The following is an 18,713-nucleotide window of genomic DNA, read 5'->3' as shown; positions in this document are numbered from 1 at the left end:
TAGGTGCTGGCCCTGGATTCCTGGAGGTGGCCCTGGTTTTAAGGTACCAAATGAGATGTCTAACCTGAGATGCTTCTTCCTCTAGCCCTCCCTGCCTCGCCCCCACCCCAGGTGTTGGGTCTCTGTGCAGTAACAAGCTGGAGTCCATTGAATTACTCATGATCTTCTTCCCTAATTTTCTTTTCAAAGTTTGTTCTCCATTTTCTTCTTCTTTCTCCTCCTCCATCTCTTCTCTGCCGCCTTCTCCTTCTTCTTTTTCCTCTTCTCCTCCCCTCCTCCTTTTCCCCTTTCCTCTTCCTCTTTTTTACCTCAAGCTGTTATATATTCTCAGGGAAGATTTGGCTCTTCCCTTTCTCTCTCTATTTTATGTTTTAAAGACCCTGGGGATTCTGTTTTTACTCATCTATTCAAGTGTCTGAAAGATGAAGATATTGTCTCCCAATTGGCACCAACCCACCCACAGTGTCAGTGTGTCCTGTGGTTATTACCCATTCTTGCCCTGCTCCCCCCACCCCAAGCTGCTCTTCATGGTGCCCTTGGGTTGCTGCTGCTGACCAGGGAAATGTACAGTTCTGGGGCCAGATCTGGAGCCAGTGAAGTGTGCCAGGGCTGAGGGAAACAGCATTCTGGAAATCTTATTTTGCTAAACATGAAATTAAAGAAACAAAAATGAGCTCTGAAAGTTCAAAGTTCTCAGTGAAACTTGTAAACCACATGTGACCTGAGCTTCTTGGCCTCATCTTCTCCCACTGGCCTTTGCCCACACCCTGCCACTCACCAGCTTCTTGCCCTTTGTTGTATCTGACAACCACACTCCTGCCTCAAGGCTTTTCCCAGATTCATAAAATAAAACCCAAGTCTTTTACGTTTCAGGAAGGACTGAAGCTGACTGGAGCAGAGTCAGAAAATGCTTTTTTGTGGTCACTGTTTTGACAATATATTTATTTTCTGGCTGCAATGACCTAGCTAACATTAGTTTTCCTTCAGATTAGAGTTTGTGCTGGAATAAAAATAAGCCAAATGTGGGCTCTGTCTTGTGTGGCTTAGTTGGTGGGAGTATTGTCCTGTAAACTGAAAGGATGTGTATTGGATCCCTCCCTCGGGGCACATGCCTAGGTTACAGGTTTGGTTCCTAGTTGGCGTGTATATACAAGAGGCAACCAATTGATGTTTCTCTCTCATATCAATGTTTCTCTCCCTCTCTTGTGTCCTCCCTTCCCCTCTCTTTACAATCAATGAGCCAAGTGGCTTATCCTTTGGGTAAGGATAAAAAAATGAGCCAAGGTAGGAGGAAAAAGCATCTGAAGCATGGAAATATGATTGGAAGTGCACCGTAGACACCATTTATTGTCCAATCTCTATTTAAGTGAATTGATTGTATCTTAAGTGAATTGACTGATCTGTGTCGTCTAGGTCCAGTGAGATGTTGGGCAGAAAATGCTACATTAGAATATTTATCTGCTCATAAAATATAATTTATTAAAAAATAAAATAAAGTAAAAAATTTCTACTTCACTTTACGGGTTGAGAAAATAATGACCATTTTCTTTTTCATGTGTTTCAGTAATCTGTGAGTATTTGCATATAGTATTTATGTCTATAAGTATTCTCTCTGTAAGTAAGTAGCTCTGAATGACAGGTGTATTAGTTTCCTATTGCTGCTATAACAAATTTCCACAAATTTAGTGGCTCAAGAAAACACAGACTTAGAATTCATCCCCAGTGGATTTGCTTTAAGAAAAAAAATGCTACAAGAAGGTTTTTGGATTAAAGGATAATAATACCAGAGGAAAAAGTGGAACATGAGGAATTCAGGGCAACTGAAATGGTAGATATCTGGCTAAAGAGACATTTTTCACCTCTTCTTTAAAATATGGGGATGGGAGCAAAAGTAGGTTGATAGTTGTAAGCACACAAAACAGTTTATTCTTTTTTCATTATTTGTTAATTTTTGTATGAACAGAAATATGAAGAATTGTATACCTACTCCTGCCCCACCCTGTGTGTATGTTGTTGAAAGCAAACATGTAACATCATTTAAGGGGAGTTTTAGTCAGGACACATGCCTGGCCTGCAACCCAGGCATGTGTCCTGACTGGGAATTGAACAGGCAACCCTTTGATTCACAGGCTGGCACTCAATCCACTGAGTCAACCAGCCAGGGCCTGCTTCTTTTTTAATAAGTTATCTTGTGATTATGTTTCCATCTCAAGATCCATAACTTAATCACATTTGCAAAGTCCCTTTTGCCATGTAAGGTGTTCACAGGTTTTGGAGGTTAGGGCATGGATATCTTTGGGGGCCATCATTCTGCTTTCTATAGAAGCCAAAGGCTAAGATGGTTCCAAAATATGAGATGGAATAATTTGATGTTTAGGAGAGCAGAGAAAAAGTGTATCACTTGAGCCAATGTAAGAGTTTCAGGAAGATAGTGGTTTACAGTGTAAAATATTACAGATGTGTCAAAAAGAATGAGAACTCTGAGATATCACTTGGCTAATGCACTTTGGAAGACATGTGTAATCTTAAGGATGTTCAGCATCACTAGCCATCAGAGAGATGCAAATTAAAACCACAATGAGATTCACACCAGTCAGAATGCCATCATTAACAAATCAACAAACGAGCGCTGGTGAGGTTGAGGAGAAAAGAAAATCCTAGTGCACTGTTGGTGGGAATGCAGACTGGCGCAGCCACTGTGGAAAGCAGTATGGAATTTCCTCAGAAAACTAAAAATAGAACTGCCTTTTGACCAGGCAATTTCACTGCTGGGATTATACTTTAGGAATCCTGAAACATCAATTCAAAAGAGCCTATGCACCCCAATATTCATAGCAGCACAATTTACAATAGCCAAGTGCTGGAAGCAACCTAAGTGCCCACTAGGAAATGAATGGATCAAAAAACTATGGTACATTTACACAATGGAATACTATGCAGCAGAAAGAAAGGAGTTCCTACCCTTCACAATAGCATAGATGGATCTGGAGGGCATTATGCTAAGTGAAAAAATCCAGGTGGTGAAAAACAAATACCATATGATCTCACCTATAAGTGGAACCTAATCAACAAAACAAGCAAGCAAAATATAACCAGAGGCATTGAAATAAAGAACAAACTGACAGTAACCAGAGGGAAGGGGGGAGAGGGATAATGGGGGAAAATAGGGGGAGGGTCATCAAGGAACATGTATAAAGAACACATGGACATAGCCAAAGGGGGGTGGGGTCAAGAGTAGGAGGTGGGCATGGGTGGGGCAGGGGGAAAATGGAGGTAACTGTACTTGAACAATAGAAAAGAAGAATACATTACAAAAAAGAGTCATAAAGATCAAAGAATTAATAAGAAATACAAAAGAGTTGACTGATAGTGTGGTACATTTAAAAATTTTGGCTTGAAAGAACAGAAAAAACAATAAAAAGCAAATAACAGAATTTAGGTACCAGACTAAGGGAATCTGCAATGATATTTTTAATTGTCAGCAGGCATATTTTGGTATTATAAGCACTAGGTCTGGTACATCAATTATTTCAGAGTCAAAGGAGGTTCTTTTAGCATGAATGTGGGCAAATGTTGATAAATTCTTATTGGCTTTCAAATATTAACTAAGTATTGCTGACTTTTAGTCTGGGGAAATGCCTACTGGCCTCAGATTACATGTCATAATCAGGGAAAAATTTTAAATTCTAAGTCTCTAAAAGGATTTTAGAACGAGCTTCATTTTCTTTGCTTATTTGTAAAACAACCAGATGCCTGGGTGAACAGTGCCACTTCTTTGCATGGACAGGTTCAAAACCTTCCGGATCGTTGTTTCTTTAATCTGTACAATGAAAAAGTGGGATTAGATTATGATTTCTGCTCTCGAGTTTATTCAAGAAAAGCAGGAAACACACACTGGATTTAACTGAAGGAGAGTATTTGCTTGGTTTCTGTAAATACAACAGCATTTGGGGCAAAGGGAAAGATTTGTGGCACTTAGGGAAGTGGACACCAGGTTTTGGCACTGGGAAGTGGGAAGGCTTCCTCTGACGGACTCATTGTGATGGCATTTGGCAGGGCTCCAGCATCTGTCACAAGGGGGCTGGTAGATTTATGTGCTTCTCAAGGATGTCCCTGAACTTACTTTCAGCATGAGATAAATCACTGTCACTTTGCAGACAGGCACAGACAAACATGGCGGCGATTTTTGCCTCATTAAAACAAAAGAACCAACCAGGCTCTCGCAGATGTGGTTTCTGCCTTTTAGAAATGACAGAATTAATTAGTGCAGGTTCACCTCAATGGTATGCCATGGGCATGGCTTTTGGGCTGAGGCAATAAAGACCTGTCAACTATGATGATGTTTTTGGAGAACAGGTGGGGAATATTTGGCAGCTCATCAGGATATGAAAAATGATATCTCTCAGAACAGTAGGCACAGCCATTGTAATAACATACTTGACAGACACCTTACCTTCTAGCAACTTTGCAAGGCATGATGATAATTACTAATCAACATTAGCTCAATATAGTGTAACAGTAGTCACCAGAAATCAGTGGAGATGGGAAATCTTTGAAAAACAGCATTTCTCTCATTACTTTCATACACATTTACTACTATAATGGGGTCAGAAAACTAAAAATGGCTCATAAGAATGATAGGCTATAGATTTATGAAGTTGGCTTAAATCCAGAGCTGTCAAAGTTTAGTCTGTATTGTATGATCCTATTTACTGAAGCAAGGTGATGTATGTGTGTGCATACTTGTGTGTGTGTGAGAAAGAGACAGAGAGAGAGAGGGAAAAGTCTTATTCAGATAAAAATACTTATGTGTCGATGATAATCATCATGTAATATACAGTGCTATACATGATAGCCAGGTATTGTATGTAAAAATATATTTTCCTAGTAAATGTAACATTTTTAGCATTTTAAAGCTTGTTGCCCTTAGCCTCACAACCCACACCCACCACCCCCACCAACCTCCCCAACTCTCTGGGTCTATGGAGGTTCAGGCTTCTTTCCTGGTGGCTGGAAAGAAGGGTTCTATATTACAAGTCAGAAGTGTGGCCCAGTTAACACCCTGTGAGGCAAGTTTTGACCCATGAGAGGAAACTGAGAGGAACTAGCAGATAAACTGTTTGTCCTTTCTGCCTTTGATGGACTGTTCTGTTATGCTGTGGTTCCATATGGCCTCCCCAGAGATGCTCCATGCAACCAAATAGCCAGCCATATTTTCCTACCTGGCTCTGGCCAGCAGGTGCTACTGCACCTTGTAGTTGCTCTGCTTTCTTCTCAGCCTCACATGGCCCTCCCTGTCAGTCTTCCTCCTTTGCGGAAGAGTGTAGAAGCTCCTCCTTAGGTTCCATTTCTGAGAAACTAGGTGAAGACTGACAGTGTGATCTGGACAGCATGGTGCCCTTGCAGAATGACTGAGGGTTCATGAATATGCCAGCCAACCTAGACTCAACTCTACCCATTGATAACTCTTCTGGTCACTGTAGTCTGTGCTCTCACATTTATGGCCACATGGGTTATGGTAAAAATGGGTGGAGTCTTGGATATTTTGATAATTGTCCTGTGTGGCTGTGTACTCTGTGGACTAGACCAAGGAGAAGAGGATTTGGCTTACTATTTCTAATTTTTAGCAGCCCCAAGTAGAATAGGTTCTCTCAGGAGTGGTGAGTTAGTGGCATTCTCATAGAGAAGCTCAACTTTGGGCAGGTTACTGAGCTTGGGAAGATAGGAGGAAACGGTAACGTACAGGCTTGATTTTGTGTGAAGACTTATTTTGTAAAGAAAATATTTACAATGTTTTCTTTTTCTTAAGTAATTATCACCTCATATTTTGAAAGTTGCTGTAGTTTTCCTTCTCATAGAAGGACAATTTTGATAAATAAATAAAAGCGTAGATGAAACACCATTAAAACATTCCTTGGGGACTGCCCCCACTTTTTGCTAACAGTAGGAGTGTCTGCCTCTACACAGCCCATGTGGGTTTGGGTGGGGTGGGAGGGAGCGGTCAGTGAATTTCCTGATGCTGCACGCAAGATGGAATGTGCACCTGTGCTCTGTTTGGGGAGAGCGTTCAGGGCTGTCGTCAGTTCCTCAAAAGAGCCTGTGACATAAAAACATACATACATACATACATACATACATACATACTTAATTCTTAGTCAATCCTTGGCCTGACCAAAGAAATCTTTTAAATTTACCTGATATAAAATAAATTAACATGGACATTCAGGTCTTTTTATAGGAATCAGTTGTTATACTCATGCCCTCTCCCCGCCCAAGTCAAGGAGAGGGGCCAGGCCTTTCACATGGCTGTTCAGAAACTTCTTTTGGGACTTCTGATTTTTTTTACACTTAAACATCCAGAAAGAATTTACCGATCTTTTCCCCCTAAAGCTGTTCCTCTCACAATCTCCCCAGTTCTGGACCAAACCCCTTTCACAGCCCATACCTGATCTATTCACACCCTGAAAGGCTCTGCCTCCAGAACAGATGCAGTATCTGGCCCCTATGTCTGGTGACTGTTCCCAGTGCTAACACCAGTCCAAGCCTTCACTGTGGCTCCCCTGGAATACTCTCATTGTTTTCTTCTTGCTGCCCTTTAGTTTCTTCTCAAAAAGCAGCCTTAGAATGTCACTCCACTTAACACCTTTTAATGTCTCTCCATCTTACTCAATAAAACCCAGTGTTCACTTGCCTTGCAGGCCCATCATCAATCTGGCTCAACTCCCTCTGGGAACTTCCTCTATTGTTCTTCCCTTGCCCACCCTTCTCTGGCCACATGGCCCTGTGCTGTCGGCACTTACCACTCCCAGCCTGGCTCCTCTCCCCTCAGACAGCTGCAGGCCTCACTTGCTCACCCCCTTCACATCTTTAACCAAATCTCCTCTTCTTGGTGGGGCCTTTCAAGGTCACTCTGTTTGAAGGACACCTGTCCCTGCTAAACGTTTCCTATCCAGCATTTATTCACATCTGGCCGACTCAATACTTATTTCTCTTGCTTATTTATTTTTTGTCTACTCAGCCAGAATTCAAGCTCCATGAGGGCAGGGGTTACTATCAGTTCTGTTCACTGTGTATCCTCAGTGCCTGGAATAATGTTTGACAAACAGCAAGTATTAAATACTTGTTGAATAGATTAATAAGTGAGCAAACAAGTATGCCACATGCATTTAAACCTTTCATTTCTAACTATACACATCTCCTCCTTTCTTCATGCATCCCTGGTTGGGTCCCAGGTGGTCTGTGAGTACTGCCTGCCCTCACCCTCCCCTGCCTGGCTCCCTAACATGACAGGATAGATGGTGACAGGAAAAATACAGGAAACTTGTCAGCTAGGACACAATTTATAAGTACGAGAATTCATGTAGTTGACAACATGCATTATTGTGATACATGTTGGAAGCTCATTTCAATTATAGACACTGCCTTATTTTTTTCTAAATTCAGAATGCTTCATACTAAAAATCTTGCTCCTAACACTTTGTTGAGCCTGACTGTGGCAATGGAATGCTTGAGGATGGGCCCATGAGAAACCACCCCAGCATGTTCCCTGTTAGGCACATTATGCTGAATGTAGAAGGTTCCTCTATGTGCAGAGAGCTTCTCACACTTGGGGATTTTATGTGGGGCAGAAAAGGCTGACATAGAACAATGGGGTTGAATCATCCACATGGGATCACACATGGCCACAAAGGCATTGTTTGGCCAGCTGCCACCTCTAGGCAGATTGCAAATTTGGCAGAGAATCCACATAATTATCAAGGGTAGCTGCCTGGATGTGAGCTACTATCCAAGGTATACAGCAGCAGAGGAACCTCTGACAATTCTCCACACACACAGGATCTGGCTAATTTGATAGCATATGGTGGAGAGAAAGTGCGTCACTAGTTTCCTCTTCCACTATGACTGACTTCTGCAAAGCTGCTGTCTCCTTGTCTCCCATTGTGAGAACTTATGCATTCATCATTCCCATGCTGGAATCAGTATCATAAAGAAGATAGAATATTTTAGAGATTGTAGAACAATCTAATGAAAATTTACTTATTGGTAAGTGAGAAAGTAACTTCAACCAATCTCGCTTGTGAGCTGGCCTAACTCGTATCCAAATTGGCATGACCCTAATAGTCAGTGGACACGTGCAACTGGCCAGGATCAGGGGAGTCACAGAGCCACTTATCAAGTGTCTTCAGCAACAGAGATGTTAGATGTTAAGAGAAACAAAGAATAAGTTCTTAAATCCCTTGAAACAAATAAGTTTTTTTATTGGTGGCTACACTAGATATTCATTTCAAAATATTTTGCTTATTATTCTTACTTGTTTTCTCAGGGTTACATAGCTTGTTGAGTGCAATTTATCCAAATAAAACACCTATCAGCCAAGATCGATAATAAAAGTTGTTATTCATTAATTCATTGTATGATCTCTTTAGGCATCTGGCAACGCTAAGAGGATGAGTAAGTGGATTATGCTGAGCTACAGACTAGGTCAATCATAAAGAGATGTCATCTGATGATTAAAAGGGTGAACATGATTAAGGAGGTAAAGATCGACACCTGACTACTGATGTCATTCCTTTGCATCTGTTTGAGTTCTACTGTAGATGTACGTAGAGAAAAATTAACTTATGATTAAGGCAGTCAAAATTCTTAGAACTAGACTCATCGTGGTCTTGATAAATTCTCCACAAAGAAGATTTGGAGTAAACAACACTTTTTCTTTTCTTAATGATTATGTCCTTTACCCACTTATAACCAGCATTTAGCATTTTGGAGAACATTCTGGCAGCAGAGTAAAATGACATGAGCTAAGGCCTAGTTTTGCTCCTGACCTGTAATTAGTGTAGTGGATTTTCCTAAATAGAAGGGGGCTGTGTGATGATCAAATGAGATATAAATGACAAACTTTTAAAAATGAAACACTCTAATAACAAGTGCATGTGAGAAGTGTTTCTAATAGTCACATCACACAATTGGAAGGGTTCCACTAGTGCACAGGTGGCAAACACAAGGCCCCCCACCTTGTTTTACCCAGCCCAGCACCTTGTTTCTACTTGGCAGCTGTGCTGAGCTCTCACTTAACTGTTAAGGAGCAGTCACATTTACACAGTCCTAAAATTACACTTGGCCCTTTGAAGGCAACCGTGAGGCTGATGTGGCCCTTGGTGAAAATGAGTTTGACACCCCTGAACTAGTGTGTTCTCTTGAGGAGCTTGGAACACAGGGAACATGCACTGAGTGACAGCCCATCCAAGAGATCCTGGGAGGTGGCTAAAATGTGTAACATGAGCTTGATTCATGAATTTGCTATAGATCTGTCAGTCACAAATGCTCAGCCATTAGGCTAAGAGCTGAAATCATGCAGAAGATAGGAGCTGGTGGGTCCTCACCATGTAGTCCAAGCGAATTCCAGCAGCAGGTTCTTTACTGGTAAAAATAATCACCATAATTCATTTTAAATAATTACAAATTTTTTCCAGTAGTTTCTTTTCTGTGTGGTGCATTACTACCATTTCTTGCTGCTGTAGTCAGAGACAGTAAGTGAATGCCAAGTATAGATCAAAGGGTAAAGAATATGAACAATAAGAGAAGAAATCCTTCTACCATTAAAGGCTAGTGAGCATGAAAACAGGATATTATTAATTTTTTTTTTTTACTGGTAGAAGGGTCTGTTTCACTCAAGTTGGTCAAGTGAGTCAAGTAATCAGTGTATCATGAAGCACTATGCAAAAGGGTCTGGATCACTGTAACCTCTGCTCCCCAACCATTGATTTCTTGGAAACACAGGCAAAGATACTTGTTTATAACAAAAAATAAAACACTTAGCACCCAACCACAGATCAATCTCAGCAACCTGCTAGTGAATTCTTCCAATGGAGGAGACAAATCAGTGAGGAATGGGTAAAGGACAGAGATAGAACTTCTAGGGTAGCCACATAGGTTCTCAGCCATGTGGGTCCAAAAGGGGAGGGCTTGGTAAAAGCAGATGACTCCTCCAGAGAAGGATCCTTTTGGTTCAGCCAGGCAAGTACCTTCCTTTAGGGGACCGAGATCAGAGATGAACCTACAGGGATTAGACCAAGGGTAGCTACAAAGTCAAGAAAAAAATAGTCCAGGGCCACTATTGAGGGAACTGTTTGGGGAGGAGAATAGAATTTCAGTTCTGTGAGGAAGAATTTTGCAGGGCCTGCTCGGGTCCCCCTAATTGACATAATGTGAGTGATTGAGTATTCTTCCTCTGCAAATGGATCTGTTTCTATGGTTTTCCATTTTTTTTAATCCTGTGGGGTTTTTTTAATAGAGAAAAATTGTAGTTCATTTTTTAAAGTATATTTGATTGATTATGCTATTACAGTTGTCCCATTTTTTTCCCCTTCGCTCTTCTCCACCTGCTACCTCCTTCCCTCCAGCAATCCCCCGCCCCTTTAGTTCATATCCATGAGTCACGCATGTAAGTTCTTTGGCTTCTTCATATCCTATACTATTTTTAACACCCCCTGTCTATTTTGTACACACCAATTATGCTTCTTAATCCCTGTTCCTTTTCCTCCATTGCCCCCTTCCTTCTCCCTGCTGACAATCCTCCATTCTGGTTGTTTGCTTAGCTTGTTTTATTTCTTTAGATTCAGTTTTTTTCCCATGTCGCTCGAGGTTAAAAAGGCTGCCAGCCGAGAAGAAGTCGGCCCCAGTTATGCACAAGCTCCTGCTCTGGCTCTGCAGCCAGACCCCTGGCACCACACGCAGTCACAGCAGGGACTCAAAAGCAGCGTGTGGATTCAGTTTTTGATAGTTGTGAGTTTGCTGCCATTTTACTGTTCCTAATTTTGATCTTCTTCTTTTTCTTGAATAAATCTCTTTAATGTTTCATATAATAAGGGCTTGGTGAGGATGAACTCCTTTAACTTTACCTTGTCTGGGAAGCACTTTATTGCCCTTCAATTCTAAATGAAAACTTAGGTGGATAGAGTAATTTAGGTTGTAGGTCTTTGCTTTTCAATACTTTGAATACTTCTTGCTAGTCCCTTCTTGCCTGCAAAGTTTCTTTTGAGAAATCAACTGATAGTCTTATGGGAACTCATTTGCAGCTAACTCTCTCCTTTTCTCTTGCTGCTTTTAGGATTCTCTCACTATCTTTAAACTTTGGCATTTTAATTATGATGTTTCTTGGTGAGGCCCTCTTTGAGTCCAACTTCTTTGGGACTCTCTGTAATCCCTGGACTTGTATGTCTATTTCCTTCACCAAATTAGGGAAGTTTCATTATTTTTTCAAATAATTTTTCAATTTTTTGCTCTTCCTCTTCTCCTGGTATCCCCATGATTTGGATGTTGGCAGTTTGAAGATATCCCCTAGTCTTCTTATTCTCTTCCCATTTCTTTTAATTCTTATTTCTTCATTGTGTACTGGTTGACTGTTTATTTCTTCCTTATGTTCCAAATTGGTGATTTGAACCTGGCTTCCTTCTCTTCACTGTTGGTTCCCTGTGGACTTTTCTTTATTTCACTGAGTGTAGCTTTCATTTCTTCCCCTATGTATTTGTTATACTCAACAAGTTCTCTGAGCATCTTGATCACCAGTGTTTTGAACTCTTCATCTGATAGGTTGGCTATTTCTGTTTAATTCTTTTTCTAGAGTTTTGATCAATTCTTTCATTTGGGCCATATTTCTCTATCTCCTCAATTTGGCAGCCTCCCTGTATTTGTTTCTTTGTATTAGGTAGAGCTGCTTTGACTTCCTGTCTTGGTGCACCTGTTATGTTGTAAGGGGTGGAACCTAAGGTATTCACCAGGGTGGAGCTACCTGTTTTGCAGCTTTGTGGAGTTGTATGTAGAGGATGAGTTGGAGAGGGAACAGTGGTGCTTGCTCGGCTCTTGCCCCAGTCACTTCTCCCACTTCCCATATGCAACTTGGAGCCCTTTTAATTGCTGTCCTGGTGATGAATCCAGGGGTTTACATACATTCTAGGACCATGTGGATCTTTTACATGCACTTTCCTGAGAGATCAACAGTTTCTTCCAGGCCCCCAATCCCTACAGGGTTTACAGCCAGAAGTTATGAGGCTTTAATTTTCCAGTGCTGAAACTCTAGGCTGCATAGTCTATCCTGGGGCTGAGATTGCTTGCTCCCCAGATGTACCTCCTAATTTTTATCTTGCTCCCCAGATGTATCTCCTAATTTTTAAGATAATTTTTATCTTATCTACATGTGAATATGGGACTGTCTGTGCCACTGGCTGCCTTCGCTGCTGCCTCCTTGCCTCACCATTGCCACACTGTGTCCTCTCCACCCTGGCTCCCCATCTCTGCCCCTCCTACTCATCTGGATGAATATTTCTTTTTTTAAATCATTGGTTGTTAGATTTATATACAGCTTTATTTTCTGGCAGTCCTGGTTGTTTTTTGTTTTAAAGTTATAACTTTAAAACAAAAAAGTCATTATTATGGTTGTATGGGGAGGTGAAGTGTGTGTAGCTACACTTCCGTCTTGGCCAGAAGTTATCCTCTGGGTTATTTCCTTGCTTATTTTAAATTAAAAACTTTATCTTGCACATTGGAGACATTAAATACATCAGATTATGTGCATAATGTATGTTAGTTTATTTAATTTTCACAATATTTATTTAATGATAGATCATAAGAATGACTTTAAAAGGGAAAAAAATACCCACACTCAGAGAAGCTGAGTAACTTGTCTAAGGTTGCAAAGTGGTAAAGAGCAGATCTGCACTCAGGTTTGCCTTTTCTGGCTATTTTGGGCTGCCTCTTCATCAGCAGGACTGTGATCTGATTATCACCAGTGGGTCTTGGAGAGGTGGGCATTGTAGTGATGGGAGAGGGAAGAAGATGGAGGGGGTGGCCACTGGGCTGTGCTGCTGCTGGGATTTCTTCACAGCCCTCCTCTGGTTCCTGAATTATTACATCTCTCACAGTACTGAGGGTGGCCAGCAGACTCAGATGACAACTATTTTATTTTCAGTATTTTATCATGTTATTTGAAAAGTAGAGTTTAAAAAAATAAAAGAGCACAACAACATTATTAATATATTTAAATTATCATTTAGTTTTAATGTTGTTATCCCCAGGGCAGAGGAAATGATCATGGAAGTTAAAGGCTCACCAAGCTGTTACTCACAACACTCAGCTCAGCTACTTCAAGTGTGGGTGGTTGCTATGAGCAACTGCTTAAATAAACCCGGGGAAGGTCCAGAGAGTCCAGTAGGACAGGCATTTAATGGATTTACCTTATTTGGGAAAACAAAACTACACAATAGAAGATAGGATTTTTTTTACTCCCCAAGGGTCTCTTCTCTCTCTTGCTAATACTAGAAATTTCCTCTGCCTAAAATAATTGTTTTTGTCTAAGACAGGCAGTGAGAGTGGATTAGGAAGAATAATCATAACCTACCTTCTAAACAGCTCAGCCAAACTAAAAATATTCAAAAATGAAAATAAGGTGGAAGTTTCTAGCTATTCTCTAATATCACAATGACTATACATTTAAAAGAAAATCCACTTATTCTTAAAATGGCCCTAGATTATTTTTCCACCGGTAGATTGTCTATATTCAACCCCTGAGTGGCAGACTCTTAAAACCCAATCCTGATTGCAAGGAATTGAAATGGTAGGTTTTATGATTATACATTTTGATTTTAGTGACTGGGAATGTATTTCACTTTATATCATGCTTTTTTGCTTCATTTTTATTTTCTTCAAATGACTAAGTGCTTTGAGGTCCTAAGCCTGTATGTTTACTGAAATTACTTTAAAGTTCTTAGCTCATTTCTATACTATTATGCAAGATTTACAATCCAATGACAATTTTGATATATTGTAAATATCTGTTTCCTTATAAACTAAGCCTTTTTCCCTTTCTAGCTTTTCATGAACAATATTCTCCATTCAAAGAGAGAAATAGTTACACAAACTATTGTACATGCACACAATAAAATGCTTTACAATTGTTAAAGATAGTTTTTTAAAAAGTTAATCTCCATGCACTTGTGAAAAACAATGTCTTAAGATATAATTTTAAGTGAAAAGAGCAAATTGTAGAACAGAATGTGTAAAGAAAGTATAGATATGTATATATACGACATATGCATATAATACATGCATTGAGCATTCCTGAAAAGATACACAAGGATGGTTAAAATTTTCATCCTGTGGAGGTGGAAGAAGGGGTTGTAAGGGGAGAAAAATGTTTACATATTATTCAGATGTTCTTTGGTGCTGTTGAAATTTGAGTATTATTTTTATAATAATAAAGAGACCTGTGGAGATATTGTGTTTGTTGTAGTGTAAATAAAGTACAAAATGAGAAAACAATGACGAGGGGCATGACACATTCATTCATGGTTGGCTTTTGATTCTTAGTATCTTCATTTATCAGTATTATTGCACACCAGCCCTTTCTGATATCATCTTAATCTACACTTCTACCATTTCATGCTTGGGTCATTTGCAACACCCTCTGGAATCATTACTTCATTTAAAACTTTCTGTCTCCAATTTGTCTCTATCACATCCAGAGGCAGTAAAATATAGCAGTTAGTGGTGTGAGTTCTGGATTCAAATCCTGACTGTGGCACTTCTACCTTTGTGATCTTTGGCAAGGTAATTCACTTTCTGTGTCCTGATTTTTTCATTGTAGAATTCAGGATATTAATTTATGTCTTACAGGTGCTATTAGAATTATTGTATGTACTGGCATATTGCAAGCTCTTCTAGGTGTTAGTCATTATTATTCTTCAAGATTTGTTTGGTTAAAGTTAAATAACTCTAACAAAGCAAAAAAAAAATACAAGAAATAGAGAGAGAGAGAGTCCAAGATGGCTGTGGAGTAGGTAGAAGCCATACTCACATGCTCCTGTCCCCAAACTGGGTTTATAGCTAAATTATAGAGCAGTCAATCTGAATAACCAACTGAAGGCTACCTTAACTGAAATATTATAACCAATAACTTACAGAAGAAGGCACATAGAGACTGGTAAGAAGGGTGCAGATGCAGAAAGGGCTAGCTCCTGCACAAAGGTGCGGGAACTGAGAAGCCAGAGGGATATTTCAGCTGCAAAACTCCCTCCTCCTAGGAGTGTGGGTCTCAGCTCCACACGGGAATCCCCAACACAGGGCAGCAGACATGGGAAGAGGAGCCCACGTAGCATCTGACAGTGAAAATCCGTGGCTCAGTGAAGACCCAAATGTCACCTCTTCAGAAATAAGCACTCCTATTGTTATAGTACCAGCCTGGGGAGTGTACTGTCCAGTCCCCCTGACTGTTGATGAAGCCACTCAGCTGTGTTCAGGTCCTGCAGAGGGGGCTAAAGGCTGCCCCCAGCAGTGACATTGGGGCCTTCTTTTGGGGATGCCCTAGGTGGAAACTCAGACAGTCACTAAACTGTGTGGCTTTGGAAAGAGGGCCTATCTCCCCCACCTCAAGTGTGCAGCTAGTGCCCTTCCCCACAGCTGCTGAACCTCTTGGCTGGCTCTGTCCCACTGAGATCAGCTGTACACTGGGACCACAATACTGTGCAGAGCTGGGACTTTCAGAATATATCTCCCAGGGAAGATATTATCTGGGAACCAGAAGGGCAGGTCCTGGGGTATGTGACTACATTATAGGGTGGGTGAGGGGGGCACTCCCTTTTCCCCTGCAAGCTCAACCCATGCTACCTAAGAAAGGAAAAAGTGCTCACTCCTGTCCTACAGGCTTGTGGGCACAATCCCCGATATGAGACTCTTTGGATCAGCCCTGCCAAGTCCCAGATACCCTGCCCTGCTGGGCTCAGTTACATGGAGGGGAGGGGGAGAATGGAGAGTAGCTAAGAGCTGGGACATTCAAAATATGAGTCCTTCAGAAGCTATTGTCTGGGATTGTAGGAAGTGCTTAGTACCCTCCTGCAGGCTGGGCCAGAATCCCCCACAATGGGAGACTATTTTGATCTGTTCCCCTGAGCCCAGTGGCTCTGCCTGGTGGAGCTTGCTCCTGTAGAGGGGATGACTAGCTGCACCCAACCTGAACCTGTAGTACACTCCTCTTGGGGGACTAAAGTTAGAGACTCTGGCAGAGACCAAGTGGTTTGGATCTGGAGGAGGGGCTACCTTCCCCTCATTTAATACCTGACTGCATGACTCCCAAGTAAGGGACACACTAGCCCTGTCCTCCTGACACAAATTGCCCCACCCTACTGAGCTCATAACCTGTGCAAGGGTTTGTGGGTCATGGCCAGCCTGGGCCCATTCTATTGTCTTTCTTCAGAAGGCTCTGGAGGAAGACTAAGCAACCTCAGGGGGAGGCAGAGTAGCCAACAAGTAGATGCAGAATTCAGGGAGCCTTGGTCCTTTTAGAGATCTTCCCTCAGCTCTAAGCTGGAGGAAGTTGACCATTATACACAGATTGGCTCCTCCCACACACATCTAGGCCCAGTAGACTCAGCTACTACACTGTTTACTGTTTACAAACAGTAAACAGTGTAGTAGCTCCAGGCAGGTAGCCAGTTATACATAACATCTGACAATGACCTGTAACTGAACCTCATCCAAGTAAACCCAGAACTAATACAACTGGTAGTGGACTTCAGTTCACATCAGAGCTTGACCCAGTAGATCACATAAGTGGCACACCCAAAGGGGGATTCCAGCAAGCACCAGACCCTGCTGGGGGCAACTCCAGCTAAGGGGAACAGCCCCTGCATACATGGTAATCAAAGTTTACCCATAAGGGTAAGTCAGCCAGCCTGAAGGGTTCACCCCACCCATGAAAAGGCCAATGGTATTCAAAACTCAAATAGCAGAAGGGTTCACATAACCCATAAGAAACATTCCTGGATCATCGAGCTCAGGTGATCTGGAAGAGTATGCAACTTAGGCCAACAAGACACTTTCATCATAAAGCCATTATAGCAAGTTTGGAAGTCATAGTAGATCTACCCAATACACAGACAAAATGAGAAGACAAAGAAATATGCCTCAAGTGAAAAAGAAATAGAAATCCCCAGAAAAATAATTAAATGAAATGGAAGCAACCAAAATACCAGATGTAGAGTTTAAAACAATGGTTATAAGAATGCTCAAGAACCTTAAGGAAAGAATGGATGATCTCACTGAGAACTTAAACAAAGAGATAATGAGCATTAAAAGGGTCATAGAAACCATAAAAAAACTAGTTAGAATATCTGAAATAAAGAATACACTAGAAGGAATCAGCAGAAGATTAAATGAAGCAGAGGATCAAATAAGTAATTTAAGGACAAGATAACAATAAGCATCCAAGCACAATATTCAAAAGAAAAGAGAATTTAAAAAGATGAGGAAACTCTAAGGCGCCTCTGGCGTAACATCAAGCATAACAACATCTGCATCATAAGGATACCAGCAGGAGAAGAGAGTAAGCAAGGGATAGAGAATTTGTTTGAAGAAATAATGGCTGAAAATTTCCCTAACAGGGAGAAGGAAAAGGTAACACAAGTTCATGAAGAACAGAGATTCTCAATAAAGATGAACCCAAAGGGGCCCACACCAAGACAAATCATCATTAAAATGCCAAAGGTTAAGGATAAAGAGAGAACCTTAAAAGCATCAAAGGAGAGAGACTGTTAGTTATTTATAAGAGACCTCCTGTAAGATTGTCAGCTGATTTTTCAATGGAAACACTTAAGGCCAGGGGGATTAGCATGAAACATTCAAAGTGATGAAAAGCAAGGACTACTCTATCTGGCCAGGCTGTCCTTTAAAACTGAAGAAAAAATAAAAGAGCTTCACACACACACACACACACACACACACACACACACACACACACAAGCTAAAGGAGTTCATTACCACCAAATCAGTATTACAAGAAATGTTAAAGGACCTTCTTTATAAAGAATAAGAAATAGACAGAAAGAGGAACATAGCTGTAAAGAATAAAATGGATATAATACCTATCAATAATAACTTTAAATGTAAATGAATTAAATGTTTCAATCAAAAGACATAGGATAGCTGAATAGATAAGAAAACATGACTCATATATATATATATACTGTCTGTAAGAGACCCACCTCAGACCCAAAGATACACACAGACTGAAAGCGAGAGGATGAAAGACATTTTTCATGCAAATGGAAGGGGAAAAAACTTATATGGGGTAGCAGTACTTATACCTGACAAAATAGACTTCAAAATAAAGGTTATAACAAGAGACTAAGAAGATCACTGCAAAATACTGAAGGGATTGACCCAACAAAAGGATATAACCCTTGCAAACATATATGCACCTAACATAGGAGCACCTAAATATATGAAGAAAATCTTGGTGGACTTTAAAGGAATGCAGCAATACAGTCATAGGAGGACTGCAGCAATACAGTCATAGGAGAATTTAAACACCTGACTGTCATCAATGGATAGATATTCCAGACAAAAAATCAGCAAAGCAACAGCAACCTTAAGTGACACACTAGATTGGATGATTTAATTGATATTTACAGAGCATTCACCATAAAGCAGCAGTATATACATTCTTCTCAAATGTATGTAAAGCATTCTCAGAGATAGACCACATGTTAGGGTACAAAATAAGTCTTAACAAATTCAAGAAGACTGAAATAAAATCAAGCATCTTCTGTGACCGCAATGCTATGAAACTAGAAATCAACTACAGTAAAAAAACTGAAAACATTGAAAGACATGGAGGCTACATAGCATGTTATCATACAATAAATGGGTTAACACTGAGATCA

General features: G+C 40.7%; 1 protein-coding gene and 1 non-coding gene across 6 annotated transcripts in view; both read right to left on the bottom strand.

Annotated features, from left to right (window-relative positions):
- The window catches only part of DLGAP1 (DLG associated protein 1), an 856,099-nt gene that overhangs the window by 206,457 nt on the left and 630,929 nt on the right, over nucleotides 1–18,713 (bottom strand). The gene's annotated exons all lie outside the window — the stretch shown is intronic.
- Nucleotides 10,631–10,763, bottom strand: LOC119053263 (small nucleolar RNA SNORA76). The gene has a single exon (XR_005083265.2). It is a non-coding gene; the product is annotated as a small nucleolar RNA SNORA76 (small nucleolar RNA).

The sequence above is a fragment of the Artibeus jamaicensis genome, unplaced genomic scaffold (assembly GCF_021234435.1).
Source record: "Artibeus jamaicensis isolate MK-2021 breed Jamaican fruit bat unplaced genomic scaffold, CSHL_Jam_final contig_354, whole genome shotgun sequence".
NCBI lineage: Eukaryota > Metazoa > Chordata > Mammalia > Chiroptera > Phyllostomidae > Artibeus > Artibeus jamaicensis.
The sequence above is the reverse complement of the archived record's forward strand: the minus strand, read 5'-3'. Positions and strand labels throughout refer to the sequence as shown.